Source organism: Vombatus ursinus, unplaced genomic scaffold (assembly GCF_900497805.2).
Source record: "Vombatus ursinus unplaced genomic scaffold, bare-nosed wombat genome assembly UNPS02014809.1, whole genome shotgun sequence".
Lineage (NCBI taxonomy): Eukaryota > Metazoa > Chordata > Mammalia > Diprotodontia > Vombatidae > Vombatus > Vombatus ursinus.
The window spans coordinates 20,311,392-20,330,392 of NW_020954587.1; the positions used below are offsets into that span (position 1 = coordinate 20,311,392).

General features: G+C 37.3%; 1 protein-coding gene across 1 annotated transcript in view; it reads left to right on the top strand.

The window, feature by feature from the left end:
* NCAM2 (neural cell adhesion molecule 2) overlaps nucleotides 1-19,001 on the top strand; it is a 251,181-nt gene that overhangs the window by 101,115 nt on the left and 131,065 nt on the right. The window lies entirely within an intron of this gene.

Here is a 19,001-nt window from a genome sequence, read left to right on the forward strand (position 1 = left end):
GTCCTATACATTTCTATCTGGATTGAAATCCAAAGTAGTTGTATCTGTTCACATATCTACCAGTGTTGCTCGTTTTATATACCTTCTCCAACATTAGCTGTTCCCATTTCTGGAAACTTTATCTATTCAGATTGTGATATTCCAAGATTTGCAACCATACTGCATCACTGGGAGAACATTTATTTAAAAAAATATTGGGTTTGGTGTCCAGAAAATACCTTGGTTCATTAAAAGCACTTCCCAGTTTGCCAAATTCTGTATAGCTTAATGGTCTCTCCTATTCAATTTCAGGTGAAGTTCACTGTCAATTTGAATTAACTGTTCTAGATAAGGACATTGATGTAATAATTCAGTGAGTTACCAATTAAACTTTATGTCATAGTCTGGAAAATGCACATTTTTCATCCATTTGGCTTTTCATGTATTATAGATCTCATTAATATACCCTGTATGTTTTGGTCTAGATCTAGTGTGATTAAATTTAATTGAAAAACTAATAAGTTATACACTTAGGTTAAAAAAAATCAATGAATGGTGTTATGGGAGAAATATATCTTTGGCGAGTTCATGTGGTAGGTGACTGCTGCCAAAATATATTTACTGCAACATAGAAATTATAGAGGTAAAAACCTGAGTTTTATTATTATGCTCAAGAATAGGTTCCTGCCTCAGAGAAGACAATATCCCTGAACCATCATTAGGATTCACAAGGCCTCTTTCTTATAAGCAAAATTACATCAGAGTGACAGAGAAATAATTCTTTTACACATTGCAATCTTGTACATTACTCTTAGGCCATAAAAGTTAAAGAAAAGGCAGATTCATAATAGTATGCCCTTCAGTGTCATAAAAGTTAAACAAATGAAGACTCACAATCTCATATATTCCATAAGGAAACAAACTTCATTGAACAAACTCTAGGTAAACTAAGTCAAATTACAGATTAAAAGGCATTTAGAAGATTCACAAATATGCTAATAGAGGAGGGAGATTTACATGTTGCCAAATAATCAGGAATAGTTGAGATACTTCCTCAGACTTCTTATCTAATGAATTTTTAAGACCTTAAGTAAATTTTCATAAACTGTGGAATTAGTTTCAGTCAGCTCAACAACATCTCTCAACTAGGAAAAAAAATGACCCTGACTTTCCCTTAACATTAATATTCCATAGGTCAGGTTTGGTCAAGTGAGGTCAATATTAACAGAAGACACAGGCTTTCAGTTAACCAAAAGTTTCAGGAAGATTAAAAAGAAATAAAAAATAAAAATTCACATTATAATAGGATTCACAAGTAAATATTTCATGTTAAAAAATTATGTTGGGATTTTAGTGGACTACAAGCACAAACTGAGTCAACAGTGTGCTAGGAAAATTGGAAAGCATTTTTAGGAGAAAATAGATTATACTTTGTACTAAATAGAAAAGTTTATATCATAAAAAATAGATGAGGTTAGGAAAAGGTAACTTTCAGCTATATGATTTGGGGAAAAAATTCTTTCCCATAAAAACGATGGTCATAAAAGATAAATAGTTTCAGCTATATAAAATTAAAATGCACAAACAACATCAGCATAACTAAAATAAGAAAAGAACTTGTTGGATGTGGGAAAATCTTTCCACCAAACAGCTAATAAATGTCTGATATTGAAGTTCTATAGATAATTGATATGCTAGAAAAAACAAAGCACCCTTCCCCCGAATGGTCAAAGGCTAAAAAGAGTTATTGGTTTTTAATGCAATCAAAAACCCATATAAAATATGTCCAAAATCCACTAATAATAGGATTAATGAAAAGTTAAACAATTCTGAATTTTTACCTCACACATTAAATTGGCAAAGATATGTTTTAAAAAAAAATCCTTATTTGAGTTTGCCCTGATTAAAGAGGCAAACTCAACAAGTTATAAGGAAATTTTTTATATGTGTGTGTACACATGTGCATGTATATATGTGTATATGTGTGTGTGTGTATATATAGATATAGATATATATCTGTCAAAATTTTCTCATCGCTGGATATTTTAAGTGGAGTATTGAAATGGTGACCTCTTCTCCAAAATGTTGTATAAGAGATACCTGCTCGATTCATTTCAAGTCAGGGCAATTCAACAAGCATTTATTAAGTGCCTATCATATGTAGAGAACTAGGCTAGGCTATGAATAGAAAGATAAAAAGGAAAGTCTGCGCTCAATGATCTTCTATTTTCCTTGGAAAACAGAACATTGCAAATAGATAACTACTTACTTCTTTGAGCCCATTCCCTCCTCCACACAATTGGAATAGTAATACTTGTAGTACTGCCTCATAGATTTTTTTAGAGGATCAAATGCTAAAATGTATGAAATGAAATGTATAAACCTTAAAGCACTTTATAAATGTCAGCTGTTATCATCATGCTATCTTCTAAAAGTACTGACAGCTCAGGTATCTAATCTGCATTGGACTTAATGACCTCTGGGATCTCTTCCAGTTTTTATGTTCTATAAGACAAGATTTTTTCCTTTTGCTCTCTATCCTTTGTCATTAACCTCTGAATATCCCCAACTGGTCTGCCCTTCAGCTCCTTGATAGTCTCAAAAAGGATCTCCCATCCATATCCAAAAGTTGAAATCCTGCTCATCTTTTGAAACTTAACTCAAATGTTACCTTCTTCATTCTCTATCCAGAAAGGATGTTTCCTCTCTTTGATCTCTTTTATTTTATATCATTTCTTTATAAGAGTTATCACATTCTATTTCATATTATTATTATTATTATTAGGTACATGTCTTATGTCCCTTATTTTAAGTTACCCAAGATTAGTGGATATATCTTTTTTTTGTTCTCTACCCAACAGTATCTAGATGTTTTCTATACAGTAGCGGCTTGATAAACATTTAGTGAATGGAATTGTGAAATTTTCAAGTATTATTCAGCTAAAGAACATAAACAATAATGGAGTCATTCCTATATCCTAAGTCCCCATGTGTGCCAAAAGAGGCATGTTGTGCATACTCTAATGTATTATATTTAACAAAGTATACCTAAATAGAAAGAGAAAAGAGAGAAGACTTCACTATTTCCCAAACGCTGAAATGCTTTTTGTTTTTTTCAGAATGGAATTGTTTATGAAAACTTTGTTTGTCATAACTATATTATTTGTCCTTGTAATTTCACAGAGAGTTAAGTGTCATGTGTTGTAATTGTTATTGATATTTCACAAGGAGGATTTTACTATTGCAGAACCCGAATTTATTACACAGTCTGTTTTAAGAAAGAGACAAACAAAATTAGGGTGCATGTGTTCATGGTTTAATTTCTTTCAAGCTGGCTTGACATGCATTGCATGGAAGTTCTGTCCAAAACTAGGTCCCCCTAAGAAAGCCAGTTCAGAACTGGCTTGATTTGGGATTTGGGGGTACAGGGTTATATGCCTATGGAAGATCAGGTGTTCTCAAAGGATACCAATTAACTCTGATTCAATGCAATCTCATTATCAGTAATGTCCTTCTGAAGAACTTTGGAGCAGAAGGGGGGCTGAGGGCTCTGAGTCTCCAAGACATAGATTACTAAGAGAAATCATTTTTCACACTATCAGTCTTACCGTGTAGTAATAACAGAAGACAGTGGGTTTTTTTTTCTAGTTGTAGACTTCTTATGCTGTGGTAAGTAGAAATGCAAATGACTTTAAAAGCATACTGCATCTAATAGTTATCTTCAGAATATCACCTTTTTTAGACCTTAGCAAATTTGCCGGCTAGATGAGGAAATATGGTATGGATGTATCCTACCCAGGCTGTATTGGTACGTCATAGAAGCTAAGCCCTTTTCAGATGTGACTGAATTATTTTACACTTTATAATTCCTTTTTAAGGATATGAGACTTTTGGCAGTTCATTTGTATATGAAAAGGTGTCTCTTCAAAGGTGTGTTATGCTCCCAAGGTATAAATTATCTATGTGGCTTCTGCCCAAGCATTCTTTTTTCTTTTTTTCTGATCAAAATATTTTCTGATCAATTTATTTTATTTCAAGAATCCACCAAAAGAAGAGGAGGGCAGAGGGAAGGGACTCAATGCTTATTTTACATTTCTTTGTTTTAAAACACACACACACACACACACCCTGTTAAATTTGTCTATAAAAAACAGTTCTTGATGCATCTTCATTCCTTTTCCATACAATTCTTTCCTCTTTCTCATTTTGAGATATCTCTCTATTGTTAACTCCAAAAAGTTTTCCATTTAATTTCTCTGGAAATAGCACCTTTTCTTTTCTGTACTACTTTGTATTTAAGGGAATACTTTGCATTTTTATATGCAAAAGCTTCTAAGTGCTTCTGAGAGTCATCATACAAAAGAGGTACAGACTGTACAATATCTGTATGCCATATTCATCAGTATAGACAGTTGAGGATAGCTCAGCTCAGTAAAGGAGTTCTCAAGAAGAGCACTAATGACTTTCCTGAGAGGTTGCAACTAAAATGTGTCAGGAATGCTGCTGTTTGCAACTGCCTTTCAGAGCCATGACTGGGAAAGGGATTGGATGGGCCAAAATGGAACAGAAGACAGGAGCAAATGTGGGAAGACATAGCTGGCTTTGATCTACTTTATAGGGCAGCTTAAGGAAGGTGAAAGGTCCCAGCCACACATTTTTATAACTTTTTTATTTAAGAGCAAAAAACCAGCATAACACTCACTGGCTGTGTGACTCTGGGCAAGTCACTTAATCCCAATTGCCTCACAAAAAATAATAATAATAATAATAAAAAATAAAAACAGAAAACCACTGGAGATCACTAAGCCCCACAGTTGTTTCATGATTATTCAGCAAGTGGCCATTGCTGATTATGGTCTAGTCTATAGAGCTCAAGATTTGGGAAATGTTGACTTGACTACATGGTCAACATAAGTTTAGATGAAGTCTCTCACCAAGTCTCTTACTCAGCCTTGAACTAGCAAAAAATTTTTATTTTTTTGTTTTGTTGTTTTGTTTTTTAATGAAAGGTCAAGGTGATAGAGAAGCCTTCATGTTAGGTAATTTAGATGTATTCCAAAAGACCCCTCAGGACATCCTCATGTTAGGTGACCTGGGTTTGCCCAGACAAGCCCAGATAATACTGGTAAATATGGGAGAGGGGGAGTGGGAGAAGGGGGAAATGTATGCACAACACACTGCTACAGTTAATCTGCATTGTTAAGATTCTCTCCACTTTTTTAACTCTAGACAATCAACAAAACAATAAAAGTCCTTATTTGTAGTGTTTGCTGATTTCTGAGATATAAATGCCTAACACTGAAAATTTAACAATCAGCTCTCCTGAGCTGGTTCAAGCTGGAGCTCCATCACACCCCTGGATATGTATCTCAGTGGAGAGCCCAGAATTCTGGATCTCTGCCTTTATATCTAATTGCTATTGCTAGACAGAATCCCAAGGACCCAGTGGAAGGAGGACTCTAGGGGCACTCAATCAGTAGATAGTCCAGATTGTGAACTCACTTATCAATCATCAGAGCATTGTGATTAAGAAAGTTTACCGACTGCATACATGGATTAGATGAGCTTTACTAAGCTGATTGTGATCTGGAGAGCCTTGCATTAATTGCCTAAGTGAAGTTGACCCAACCAGTTATTGAGTACAAAGGAACTTCCCGGTATGTAGGCAAGTCAATCAGTGGTCAGACATGGAGCCACCTCTATCAACTCGGATCAAGCAACAGGCCAAGTCTTACAATCTACATCCTTGCATGACCTATTCTGTTGAGGGGAGTTTATTTGGCTAAATCCTTCAGCCACATTCACATCCCTGAATTTTGAGAGGGTTAGTAGCACACCCATCCCCTTGCAGAGTTATTAAGTGGAAAAGCTTCGCTGCTCCATTTGTTCCATTTGGTCAAATAGCACAAAGCCATCCATCTGTGTATTTGTGGGACTATAACCCCAGGGGCGAGAGTTTTAGACACTATCCACCTTACTCATTGGTGACAAATTAAGGGACTATTCAGGTACCACTGGGGTAGGACACAGCTGGGTAGCTCAGTAGATAAAGCACTAGACCTGGAATCAGGTAGACTTGATTTCAAATCCAACCTCAGATACTTAGTAGCTGTGTGCCCCTAGGCAAGTTACTTAATTTCTGTTTGCCTCGGTTTCTTCAACTGTAAAATGGAGATAGTCAGTAAGCACTTACTAAGTTCCTACTGTGTACTAGGCATTGTGCTAATAAGCACTGGAGAAAAAAATAAAGGCAAAAGCAGTCCCAGCTCTTAAGGAATTTACAGTCTAATGTGGGAGACAACAAGCAAATAAATATGTACAAACAAGCCATATATGTGATAAATAGGAAATAATTACCAGTGGGAAGGCACTAGAATTAAGAGGAATTGGGAAAGAGATGATAATTGTAAAGCACATGGCACCATGCCTGGCACATAATAAACACTATATGTGTGTTAACTCTTATTATTGTTGTAAAAGGTAGTATTTTAGTTTTCACGTGGAGGAAGACAGGAGGTAGAGGTATGGAGACAGCCAGAGCAAATGCCCAGAGCCAAAAGATCAAGTATTTTGTACCTAGAGCATCAAAAAGGCCAGTGTAACTGGAGGGAAAGCTATATGGGGGGGGGGGGGGGAATATAAAGTATAAGAAGATTACAAAGGTGTTGGAGGGGGTGGGAGTGGGGTCGGTTATAAGGTATTTGAATGCCAAACAGAAAATTTTGTATTTTGTATTTTATTTTGGAGGTGATTGGGAGCCACTAGAGTTTCCTAAGGAGGTGGGGTGGGGGTGGGGGTGGGCTACATAGTTGGACCATCACTTTAGAAAAATCTCTTTGGCTACTGAATAGACCATGAATTAGAGTGAAGAGAGACTTGCGATGGTCAAAGCAGCCAGCATCCTGTTGCAACAGTTCGAGCATCAGATGATGAGAGCCTACACAAGGGTAGTGGGAAAATCAGAGAAGATAAGGGAGCTTATTAAAAAAAAAAATGTTGTAAAGGTAAAATCAATAGGCTTTGACAACAGATTGGATATTGGGGATTAAGAGCTACTGAGAAGTCAAGGATGACACTCAGGTTGCAAGCCTGGGGGACTGGAAAGACAGTGGTACCCTCAACATCTCATTTGTGGCTGATGGCAGAAGAAAAGGTAGGACCATCGTTGTATGTGGCTGAGGTGAGGTGGAGTAGCTAGGGTCCACAGTGGATAGAGTGGTGGGCCTGAAGTCAGGAAGACTCATCTTGCTGAGTTCAACTCTGGCCTCAGATACTTACTTGCTGTGTGACCCTGGGGAAAGGCACTTAACCCTGTTTTGTCTCAGTTTCCTCATCTGTAAAATGAGCTGGAGAAGGAAATGGCAAACCACTCCAGTATCTTTGCCAAGAAAACCTTAAGTGGGGTCACAAAAAATTGTACACAGCTGAAAAAGACTGAAAAGAGGTGAGGTGGAATAAGTCATGGTAAGTGAATAAGTTGAGGAACTAACTAGGGTCCTTGAGGAAAAGTCATTATGTATGTTGGATTCCTCTAGAATGAGGGCAGGAGTTGAGGAAGAGAGAGTGTCAACTAGGTACTACACTTTTTGAGGAAGAAAGGGGAACATCTAGAACTCTCTAGACAACAGCTACCAGGATTTTGATTGGGTGGAAGCTGTGTATAGTATAGATCTCAAAAGGAGGAAGGGTTACTGAGAGATGGAGATGGGGGAGAACCTGGAAATGGCATTGGGGAGCAAGGGGTGTTATAATTCCCCTATCTTGACCAGTGAACTGAGGGGAAGGTGTGAAAGTGGAGCCAGTACTGGAAAGGGTGGTGAGGGAAACTGGGCCAACAGGAGGAAGCTAGGTCTCCCTGATTGCCAGAAGATGTAAAGAGTGGGAGCAGAAAAGATCGAAGATGAAGGCAGGTTTGTCGCCTATGCAACAGGCATTCTGGAGGGTACAATGGAAGGAGTAAGTAGCATTTGGTTGAGACTTTGGGGTGGGAGGAATGAAGAGGATGGGAATAAGGTGGTGAGAAGTGTGGAATCCTATGATCCTACATATACATGATACTACAGGGATGCAGAATCATTGGGACTTGTAAAGCAGTTATGTCAAACTCAAATAGAAATGGTGGCCTTTAATCCATACAGAAGGATCCCTGCAGGCCACATATTGACTTAATTTTAAAATGTAATATTATCTATGTTTTACTGTATTTTTATTCACTTTGTTAAATATTTCCCCATTACATTTTAATTTGGTTCAGACTGCATTTGGGAGGCCCACAGATAATGTATTTGACACCTCAGGTATAGGATATGTTTAGGTATGAAAATGTTAATCGTTAACTGGAATCATTGCCTTCCTCTTCCCTCGCTCTGTCCATCCTTTCTTTCCTTCCTTCCTGAAAACAAAATGGTCTTTGTCCTCCTCTCTAAGAGGCATATGGTGAAATGTGTACAGTGGTATGCTGGCAAATATTTAGTAACAGGCTCTCTGGAAAAAAAAAAAACTACACACACAGACGTGTGTGTATATATACTCACAATGAATTATTAAGACTTTATCCATCACTTTCTTAAGTCTAGATAATCAATAGAACAACAAATCACACCCTAATTTGTAGTGTTTGCTGATTTCTGAAGTATAAATGCTTGTGCTAAAAAGTAAACAGTTGATTCAAGCTGACTTCTGCACACCCCTGGATGTGTACCCTGATTAAGAGCCCAGAACTCTGGGCCTCTGCCCTTATATCTGATCGCTGTTACTAGGCAGATTCACCAGGACCAAGTGGAAGAGAGGCAGTCAATCAGTGGATGGCACAGACTATGACCCCACTTATCAATCACAAGAGGAATGTGATTAAGTTTGCTAAACTGATTATGACTGGGAGAATCTTGCATTCATTGCCTAAACAAAGTTGACTAAACCAGTTATTGGGTAATGGGAACTTCTTGGTACTTAGAAGTTTCAATCAGTGGTCAAACATGAAGTCACTTCTGCCAGCTAGCACCTGACAATAAGCTAGTCTGCACAATCATTGTTTTTTCTGATGTAAGGGTGGGGGTCCTTGAGTTGATGAATTACTTCCACCCCACATAAAGTGCATGCCAAGAATGCTATACTCTTATGCCTTTGTCACGTGAGGACAAACAATCATTCAAGGTTGTGGACAAAGGCCTAGACCTCAGGGAGTCAATCATAAATGAAATAATGCCACACAGCAAGGCTGTATGGATTAGTTGAAGGATTTATATTATACCCTGTGGGCCTTGAATAAAACCAGAATGGAACACATGTTATTCCATTGTCTGCTACTGAAGTTGTCCTGATGCTTTCACTGAGTCTGCAGATGATGATCATATTCCAATACCCATTCTTTCCAACTGAGTAATAGTCCACAGACCATTAAGTAAGCAAACATATCAGCAAGATAATGACTTTCCTCAGACCTTTTTCTATCTCAACCCCAATAAAAAGATGACATAATGGTGATAGTGATGATGATGATGATGATGATGATGATGATGATGATGGCATTTGTTGATATTTACATAGCATTTTTACATTTCCAAAGCACTTTACATACCTTAGCTCTTTGGAACCTGACAATGCTCCTGTGACTACCAGTCAATTAATATTCTGATGCCTATAGGCAAAAAATTTGATGAGCCAGAGACACAGATTAAGGACCTGATGGGTCTTTATGGCTCATATATTATGGCAACATCGCAAGAAACTAAAATAAAAATGTACAAAAGTGTAATTTTAGCCAACTACTTCGCTTATGAATTTATAATGAGTTTTCAAGTCTAACATTTACAAAAACCTTAATCTCTCTGAACCAATGGAGATAAAAATGCCTATAGTACTTACCCACATTGTTATTATGAGAATCCTATGAAAAACGGATGTGAAAGCACTTTGAAAACTTTTGAAAAGCACTACACATATGTGACTTATTACTTCCTCTTTTCAGAGTCCAAGTCTTTTTATGAACCGCTTACTTTGAACACTTTAAAGAAATAGCATTATGACTAATTTTTGAAATGCTACCTCAATTCTGTAGTGGAAAAAAAAAGCTCAGTATACTATAGAAGAGGATAAATTTTCAAGCTGCCTTTTCTTTATGAACTGGCAGAAGAAGATGGTTAAATAAAGTACTTCAAGGATGTAGAGAACATATGCCTAATGCAGTCATCCAAAGCTACAGGAATCATGATGGTGGTTTGAGGAAGTCATCAGTAAATAGTTGGTAATTCAGATCAATAGTTGGTGATGATCAATCATTAAACATAATCATTTAAGTGCCTACTATGTGCATGTCCTGTGCTAGGCACTGCGGGTGCAAATATAAAGAATGAGATAATTCTTCCTCTCCGGAGCTTACATTCCATTAGGCTGTAAGTTCCTTGAGAGCAGGGACTGTTTTTTTGCCTTTCATGGCATCCCCAGCACTTAGCACAGTGCCTGGCACATAACAAGCACTTAGGAAATGTTAACTAACTGACTATTGGAAGAGGCAATAAGTACATGTGTAAGTATAAGCGGAATAAATATAAAGTGAAGAAATACAAGGCAGTTAATACAATGAAACAGGGAGTGAGGGCAAGGATCATGAAAGGCCTCATTCAGAAGGTAATGCTTAACTGCATCTGGAAGGGAAAGATTCTGTGATGAAGAGGTCAGAAGGGAGTGCATTCCAGGAAAAAAAGCAACAGTCAGTGCCAAAGGCACAGAGATAGGAGATGGCATGTCATGTATGAACAACAGAGAAGAGGCCACTGTGACGAATCACAGCAGAGTGTGTGTGTGTGTTGGGGGGGGGAGAGGTGTGCAATGAGGCTGGAAAGATAGATTGGGTTCCAGTTATAAAGGGTTTGAAAAGCTAAATAAAGGAGTTTATATTTTAAAGGCAGTAAGGAGGTCCTAGAGTTTATTGAGAGGAATCAAATGATTAGATGTGCAATTAAGTAAGACTACATGTGGAAAGGCTTGAGGCAAGAACAATTAAGAGGCTATTCCAATAATCTAGCAAGAGGCGATGAGAGTATGAGCTCAGCTTCACTGAGCTCTCAAAGTCATGTTTCTAAAGCACAAGTCTGACTGTCACTCACCTGTTCATTAAATTGCATTGTTTCCCTGTTGCCTCTGTGATTAAATATAAAATGTGCTATAAAATATATTTTATAATATTTTGTATTTATATTATATATATTTATATAATATATATAAAATATGTATAATATTCTATATTTTTATAAAATAAAAAGGGCTTTTAAAGCCTTTCATAACTTTCCAGTCTTACACTTTTCACTGTGCCCCTCCCCAACAATCCCCAAGTCCACTGGTCTACCTGTTCTTCCTCACACAAGGCACCCCATCTCGCTCCTCTGGACATTTTCACTTGTGGTCCCCCATGCCTGAAATTCTCTTCCTCTTCAACTTCACCACTTGGTTTCCCTGGTTTCTTCCAAATCTCAATTAAAATCTCACAAGAATCCTTTCCCAGTCTCCCTTATGCTTGTGCCTTTTTTCTAAGATTACTTACACATATCTTGCTTGTTCATAATTGTTTGCATATTGTCTCCCCCATTTATAAGCTCCTTGAGGTCAGGGATTGTATCTGTTTTTCTTTGTATCTCCAGCACCTAGCATGTTATCTGGCACATAGCAGGTGTTTAATAAATGCTTTTTGACTTGACTTGGCAGTAATTTGAGTAGAAAAAGAGAAGGCTGCAACATTGGTGACTTCTTAGACAAAGAAAGAGAAGTTTTGAAGCAGAATAGATTTTGAGGAAAGATAATGAGTTCTGTTTTGGACATGTCATGTTTGAGATGTCTCTGGGACATCCAGTTTGGAATATACAATAAGCAGTTGATGTGGGAATGAATCTTGGGAAGACCTTCGGCTAGATATATAGATATGTAGGTCCTCTCTGTTGAAGTGATAACTAAATCCATTGATGCTAATGAAGTCACTAAGAAAGAGACTAAAGAGAGAGAAGAGACAGGGCTTTAGGACAGAACCTTGGGGAACACGCACAATTATGGAGTGATAGGAAGGAAGATCTAGGAAAAGAGACTGAGAAGGCATAGTCAGATGAGTAGGAAGAGAACCAGGAGAAAATAACATTATGAAAAGTGAGAGAGGAGAGAGTATCCATATAGCAGTGAGGGCAAGATAAATGGATACAAGAAAAGACTATCAAATTTGCAGTTAGAAAGTCATTGATAACTTGGGGATACAGTTTCAGTTAAGTGATGAGGTCAGAAGCCAATGAGAGGAGAGGAAATGGAGGCAGTTAACATGGACAGAATTTTCTAAGAATTTTGCTGAGAAAAGGAGAAGAGATGTTGCATGAGTAATTGAGAGAATGATGGGGTGCAGTGAAGGTTTTTAAAGATGGGAGAGACAAGTATTTTGGGGTAGTAAGGAGGTAACAAGGAGATAGGCAACAGTTAAAGATTAGAGAGATTGGAGATGTGATTGACGATGTATTTTCTGGAGAAGATTAGATCAAGAGCTCTGTATTACAAAGGATAAAAGCCTATTGCCTGTCTCTCTTCTGGTGAATGGGACTTAGAGAGACTGGACGTAAACCATGTTTCTTAAGTAAAGTCATTTTTACTGTAACACAATTATATGATTTATATAACAAGTTATTCACGATACAAATATCCCGTTGAACAAAATTAAAAACAAAAAATATCGGGGCAGCTAGGTGGCACGGTGGATAGAGCACCAGCACTGGAGTCAGGAAGACCTGAGCTCAAATGCAGCCTCAGACACTTAACACTTACTAGCTCTGTGACCCTGGGCAAGTCACTTAGCTCCAAATGCCTCACCCAAAATAATAATAATAAGTATCTAGACTCAGATAAGAAACATTTATCGAAGTTTTTTTTTTTTCCTAAAACAACCATCAAAATTTCTCTCTGAGTTGTAATATTCTTCAATTTCTTCTTTAGGCCATAAGCCTAATTAAAACATCTCTTTGGCTAGTGTTTCTGATACCATTTCTTCTGAGTTATGGAATGTCAACTATAAATCATTTTCTCAATTAGCTACCTTAAAAACAAAACAAAATATCATTTCTAAGCAGGCTGTTCAGCCTGAGATTTTCAAGATTACTGCCCTGGTCATCTCCTCAGTTTCTTATTTTTTTCCCTGGAATCTTTGACCTGTGATTTTTCTTAATTTCTCAATCAGCAAAAAAAATCTTTAAATGGATGTATTTTTAAACATGTTTGTAACTACCCTAATGTTTCTACTTCTCTTGTTTCTGTTTTCCCCTCTCCTCTATGCTTCGGGACTTCCTTATTTAATTATTTACAGAAGCTACTTAGTGAAAAGAATTTTCAGCATAGTACAGAAATTTAAATCATTCCTTTCTTTTGAATGATCCTTCATTCAAAGAAATGAGGGACTTTAACTGTCAGACAAACTGCCTTTTCTTTATCAATCCTGTTCTCTTAAATGTTGCACCACAGAATAAGAAAAAAAGGTCTTCCAGTTAAAAGGCAGAATGAAATATGCCCATCTCAGAAACAGTAATAAATAAGTCTAGTGAAGTAAAAAAACAACAATTAAGAGAAGATAAAGAAAATAAATTACTCCCAAGGTAATCTCTGGGAGATGAGGAGAGGGTCGATGGGGGTGGGGGGAGGAAGGTGTGGAGAGAGTGGGAGAGAGAAACATGAGGTTAGAAGTGGGAAGGAGAACAAAATAAAACAGAAAAATAAAAAAGGCCCAATCTTGGCCACATTCATAGTTGTGGGCATTCAGAAGAGCCCCCCCCCAAAAAAAAATAGCTTACAGCTAGCAGCCAGTGAAGTAGACAATAATCAGAGGCCTTCAACAGCCACAATATAGGTATGTCTGGCCTATCCTCCAAATCCAGCCCTTCCTTTCACTATGTACTCTGTGTTTTGTCGTAAAGTGGTAGAGTTTGTGAAAGTGTGTAATTGAAAAAAGCCCTTCAATAGCCCCCTTAAAATCATTTTTTTTTGATATAGCAGGCTGCTATTACCTGCCTATCTTCTTTCCAAACCCACACCAGGACCTCAATATCAGCAGCAGCTCCAGTGGATAGAAAAATGAAGTTTAAAACTAATAGCCCCAGAAAGAGGCTGCCAAAGTTTCATCTAGATTGCTTTGCTTTATTATGTAATGGCCGATGATATTCTTCATTCCAAAAGATCTGGATGTGCTTCTTAATGTCTCATAGAGGATTCTTCACATGTGAAAACTTATTCCACTTATGAGTGGCCAAGATGACTTGGTTAGCCCAGACTCTTGGAAGGACAGGTGAAGTTACCCACTTTGTTCTGGCCTATGAGAGGGAGGGAAAAAAAGACCTACTCAGTCCTTCTTTATTTTCTAACTTTGTTCTCTAGGAATCCTGAGAATATAGCAGGTGGGAAGCAGAGATCCCTTCACCTTCAGTACCACCAAGAGCCTTTAATGTCTATCTTGCGTCAAAAACACATGATAAAGTAGACATGTGCTTATCTAAATAATCTTAGTTTAAGGATTCACCCTTTTATCTACAAACCAGCAATTTCCTAAGTAGTATTCCATCTTGGCAAAAGATGGTTAAAGAGCATATGGTTTCTAATGCCAGAAAGACCAGGAACTAGGGATCTTGACCTCTTCCTCCATTACTCAGAATCACAGAATTGGAAAAGACTTGGAGAGCTGTCCAGTCCAACCAGTACTTAAAACGTTAAAAGGAATCCTCACTATATTTCAAAGAAATTCTCCCTACATCTGATAAGTAGTCATCCAGGTTCAACTTGAAGACCTACAAAGGAGATACACCATCTCTCAAGGCATTTTTGGACGTTTCTAATTGTTGGGAAATTTTCCTGACAAACCGAAATTCCTTTCCTCACGAGAGTCACCCAGGACCCCTTATTCTGTCCTGTATGGCCAAACCGAACAAGGCCAGTTCCTCTTCTATATACCAATTCTCCAAATCTTGGAAAAAAATCTTTTATGCGCGCACCTATGCGCGCGCACACACACACACACACACACACACACACACCCTGTGTCTTTTCTTCTCCAAGCTAAACATATTGTGGCTAATTTGCTAAGTGTGGATTTGGTGGGAAGTGGAGTTGCTTATCTCTAGCAGCTCTAAGCTCACTTCCCTTGTGGAGCGAGCCAGGCCCTTCAAAGTGGACTGAACGTTTTAGTGGGTCAATGTGGAGTAAAAGAGGGACTCACCGGAATGTGATAGTGTTACCTGTCTAGCAGTCCCAATGTGCTTCCCTTCTGGGAGGAGTCTAAACCACAGTGTGGATATTTGTTCCTGGTGAGCACTTCATGTGTCTTCTTGGATATGAGACTCACTGGAGAAGATGGAGGACTAGATGGAGGGCAGCTAGGTGGTACAGTGGATAGAACACAAAGCTGAGAATCAGGAAGACCTTTGTTCAAATCCCAGCCTCATATATGTAATAGTTGTATGACCCTGGGCAAGTCACTTAACTTCTGTTTACATCAGTTTATTCATCTGTAAAATGGGTATAGTAATGATACCTATTTCCAGAGTTTTTGTGAGGATCAAATAAGATATTTGTAAAGCACTTAGCACAGTGCTTGGCACATAGTAGATGCTATATAAATGTTGGTTATTCTGCTGATCTTTATGGATTTCAATGAATCTTGTGCACTTTCTGCATACTCTGTAGATCTAAATAAAGGTTGTTCTGTATCCTCGTATCTGTAACTCTGAGTGTTCATATGAGTCCTGGGGGTTCTTCCACCCATGTTTATGAAACATACATGAGCTATCTCCTGAGATTATCCAGAGTAAAGTCTAGGCATGGGTATAACAGGACAAAAGAAAGTGATTTTTTTAAAAAAAAAAATCCATTCATATCATTCCAGAGAGTGAAATGCTAGCCCTTGAGTTATGCTTGTGACTTTTTCTGTGTGTTTTGTGTTACCTTATGGGGGTGTGTGTGTGTATGTATGCATGCATTTTCTAGGAAGTCTTATGACTTGACTGCTGACCTTTAGGCACGGAATTCCTCAAAGGATTGAACAGTTAGCTATATCTCAAGGTCAGTGACAAGTATATTCTTTGCCAGCACCTTTTGAGTCCTTCTCTGTTCTCTAAAGTGTGCCTGTCTCCTAAATCACAGAACTGTGGCAATGTCTAGAACCCTGATAACTTTTCAGTCTGCTGTATGTATAGGTATTTTTTTTCTTCTCGTGAGCTCTGATACCATCTCCCTTCTGTGCACTTGCTTTTTCTCTTTGAATAATTAAGATTTATTGGAGTAAATTCTCTACACAAATTATTTTAATGAATAGTTTTATGTTTATCCTTGAGCTCAAATTTCCCCAAATTAATTAAAGTATATTTTAATACAATATGTTCAATACATTTTAAGGAAAGACCTCTTTCTTTGAAAGATAGTTACTGAGAAAAATATGTCATAACAAGTTGTAGGCAAGGTTAAAGGATCATAGAATTTAGAAATGGAATGGACCTTGAAGTTAATCTAGTTCAACCCCCTCATTTTACAGAAGATAAAATTTGAAGCCCAGATAGGTACAGGAACTCAAACAAGGCCACACAAGTAGCAAAGAGTAGAACCAAGATTTGAACTTGCATCCTCCTCAAAATGTGCAGGGAATGGGTACGCAAAAACCAATTATGAAATCCAGTAAATGACCTGAAGCCTACAAAAGTTTTGAGTAGAGAGAAGCCAAGGAAACCTAAAATCAGACCATTCTTATAGAACAGAAGGCCTCCAAGTGCTCTCAGGAAGGGTGAAACTAGCCTAAAAGTCTGAGTGGGGCACTCTGGGGAAAGTGGATGACAGAATGATTCTTGATAATCAGACACTGAAGACAACAGGATCTTGGCACTGGCTTTTCACAGCAGCATTGGGAACTGAGTGGAGTAATAGATACCTCAGAGTGATCATAATCACAGCCTAATTACTTGGTTCTTCAAGAAGTCCTGAAACCAATACTATCTGTATCATCCAGTTGTGAGGTATGCCAACTCCGGTTGGGGGGTTGTGAAAGAAGGAGAGACAAGTGTAGAAGCCAACACTTACAGTTGTTGCAAAGGGTAAACTGCAGTGCATCATTCAGACTACAAATGGGACAAAACCAGAGTCAGCACAACCTATAAGTGTGGGCTGGGACAGAGAATTGGCCTAGAATAAAGTAGCAAACCAGAAACTGAGGTTGGAGATGTGGCAACACAGAAGAAAACATGAAACACAATGAAGAAATACTACAGGTTAAGGTCAACCCAAGAGGTAAAGAGTAATTTCACAACATGTACAAATAAATCTTGAAGAAAAGAATAGCATTAATTACAAGAATTCATAAGGGTAGAAATGAAGAAAAAGATAAAAATGAAATTAGAGTGCTTGAAGAAAAAGTTTGGAAGCTAAATAAATAGTTTAAAATAGAATGTGGAAATCCATTCCTTAGTAATAGACTACCTGAAAATTTTAATGTAACAAATAAAATTCAACCATTTCATGAAACAACAAGAAATAGTGGAGCAAAGTAAAAATATTGAATAAAAAGAAGAAGTACTGACCTGGAAAACAGGTGCTGAAAAGTAAATTTAAGAATCATCAGACTCTCTGAAAACCTTGACTACATTAAAAAACCTACATACCCTATTTCATGAAATCATGAGACTAAATTACCTAGAACCATTGGAACCAAAGAGAGTAAATTGAGAATAGAAAAAAAATCTACTAATTGCCTCCTGAAATAAACCCCAAATTGGAACTATCCAATAATGTAGTAGCTAAAATTCAGAGCTTTCATGTTACAAAAAAAAAAAAAAAAAAAGTACTGCAAGCAGTCAGGAAGAAAGAGTTAAATTATGAAAAAAAACATAAGGCAATGTTACAACTACTACAGAGGAAAGAAAATTTTAGAATATGATGTGCTAATAGGTAAACGATAGCAAGCAAAAATAACTTGTCATGAAAAACTGAATATGACCCAAAAGGGAAACATTGACCCTTAATAATTATTAAAACATCCTAGTGAAAAGACAGGAGCTGGGTAGAATCTTTGAAACTCCAGCTTAGGAGACAAGAGAAATACACATTTGAGCAATTAGAAGTTGTCGCATAATGATGAACTACTTACATGCTAATAGGAAAATAGGCATTCCATTCAGAATCCCACTATGTTTAAAGATCAAAGGTGAAACCAAGAAAGACAAACACAGGACTTGGATATAGTTTTACTCTGTTTTAGTAGTGTGAAGAAGAGAGAAAGGAAAAAGAATTGTGCTAGGGAAAAAGTGAGAGGAACTTACTCATACTTAGCATGAGAGAACACATATAAACATAGAGGAATAGGGAAAACTCTATACCTCACCTTTAATCTGAACTAGACAAAGGAAAGTTGAACACATATAAACACACACACATACTGAGAGAGAGAGAGAGAGAGAGAGAGAGTTTGGTGTAAGACTACATTGAAACTGGACATAAAAATTGGTGGAGATAGAGAAAAGGTAGGGTTAAGAGGGAGAGCAAGCTGAGGAGGGAATAATCACAAACAATCAAATTTCAACTCCAGAGAGTAGATCATAAAGGAAAGATTAAAATGAAAGGGGAAAGAGAGGGTAAAAATAGTGATCTGGGCTAGGTGCAGAGAAGTGGGGTAGAATAGTGGGAATAAATATGACTTTTAGTTTCAGTTGAGTTTCCAGTCTGCATCAGTGGGAAAAGTTTTGTGCTAGTATTCCCCCATGCTGACGAAATAAAATTTTAGTAATTTTAAATGTGTTATAACCACGGAGCTCAAATTATTGATGAATTGCTTTACCCTTTCACAGAAGTATAAACAGATATTAATCCATTCCATGTTTGAATATTTTTAAGTTATATTAATTCCTAGGAGTTAATATAGAAATACATTCATTTATGTAATTTTTGCAAAATGTTTATTTTGCAATGATGTTATAAAATGTATTGGTAAAATTTTACTTTTGTTAAATTCATTAGATTATTAAATCATTTTGTGC